Source organism: Frankliniella occidentalis, unplaced genomic scaffold (genome assembly GCF_000697945.3).
Source record: "Frankliniella occidentalis isolate FOCC.00 unplaced genomic scaffold, Focc_3.1 Scaffold59, whole genome shotgun sequence".
NCBI classification, from domain to species: Eukaryota; Metazoa; Arthropoda; class Insecta; order Thysanoptera; family Thripidae; genus Frankliniella; species Frankliniella occidentalis.
In genome coordinates, this window is record NW_026267189.1 from 23,635 (window position 1) to 25,395 (window position 1,761).

Consider the following 1,761-nt stretch of genomic DNA (forward strand, 5'->3'; position numbering starts at 1 on the left):
GGGGGGGAGAACTGACTGCGGCGTCGTGGTCGCACTGTCTTTAGGTGGCTCCTACCCCCATGAAAACACGCACAACGCCCATTCATTTGCGGTAACAAGCCGAGAGTTTGGTACGCCGCCCGAGGAGAAGCATCAATCGAGATGATGACACCTCGTCTCGTCGCCGCAGAAATTGGTATATCCCGCTTCGAACGCGGGCGCCAAATTCCGGTGGCGAGATCCGGTTCTGCTCGGGTACTTCCGGTCGGTGGCGCGCTAGGAGGGAACACAGAGGGAGAGAGAGAGAGAGACAGATACTACAGGGGGAACGGGGGAAAGAGAGTGAGGGAGGTGGGCGTATCAGCGCGATCTCTCATTACGGAGGAAATACATAACTGGCGGGTATAGTGCCGCCCCGCCTCGGCGTGAGAAAGCGCAGCGCCACAGGTTGCGGGGGAAAGGGGGGGGGGAGTGATAAGGGCAGTGGTGGCGACGCCCCGAACGAGAGCAGCAACGAGGGGAAAAAAAGAAAGAAACTCGACGTCACCAAAATTCACGACAGGAGTGGCGGGTGTTATAAACTGAACGAACAAAAACAACAAGGAAAACTTACGGTTGTTGCTGTTCAATAAAAATAATAAAGAGGTTGAAAGTGGGGCGCGCTCGCTGTGCGGTGTTGGCAAAATAACGCCGTAAAGCACTCTCATAAGCCACAAATAAAAAGAGAGAGAGAGAGGAAAAGAGGACACTGTTAAAAATGCTGTAAGGAATTACAGTTTGACTACAGTCCGTCCTGTATATTTTATGTACAGGCCAGACTGTTATGATATGGGCTGTACTTCAGTGTGAAGTCAAGTGCTGTGTTGACCAAAAAGGCGGTTTGCGAAGTTACAGTACATCCTGTACAGAGTGGACTGTAATCAAAAATTACAGTCGCGACCGTAGCGACAAATTGACAGGGCAAACTGTAGAATTTCCTGTAGGATTTTTTAACAGTGGACAGCGCGGGCCCAAGTGCCGTTATAGTTTTGCGCGGGCCAAGCCATAATAGACGAGCACCGGACGAGCATTGGGCGCAACACGCAGCAGATATGGACGGGAGGGACAGCGTCCGCCCGCGAGCGAGCGAGAGAGAGAGAGAGAGGAAGAGAGAGAGAGAGAGGAAGAGAGAGCGAGGAGGTACACCGGTGTCGTGGCATATGTTCCCGCGGAAGCGCGCGTCGCGTCGGGGAGGGGCGCGGGCGGCGCGCAGGGGCGGGGGTCACGCTCGACGGCGTCCTCGGCCGCGCGTCCAGGGCGGCGGTCTCCCTCCCTCGCGCGCGGGACAGACAGAGACGCGGCCGCGCTGTGTTGGGCGTCCCCGCGGGAGCGTGCCCGGGGGCAGGCCGCCGCGGCATCGTGCCATGTGGTCGAGGCGGCTGCGAAATTTCACCGCAGCAGACGAGCAGGGGAAAATGTCGATTTTGAAGTGAATGAATGACTCGAAAATCAAAAGTCGTTCAGGGCGCCCGGAGTATTCTTTTAATCCCACGTCCACGGATCGGACTCGAGCAGGACGTCATCTCCGAAGTGTGGTCGCGAGGCCTCGCCTGGGAAATCAAGAGCGCTGCCTTGAGAGTAAAAGGGAGAGAAATGGGGAGATGGGTAGAGAGAGGGGGGGGTGTTGCGGAGAGGAGACACCACGAGAGAGAGAGAGAGAGAGAGAGAGAGAGAGAGAGAGAGAGGATGAGACACGGAGCGCCCCGCCGCGCCATCAAAGCCAACAAGATGCTCTCCAATAAG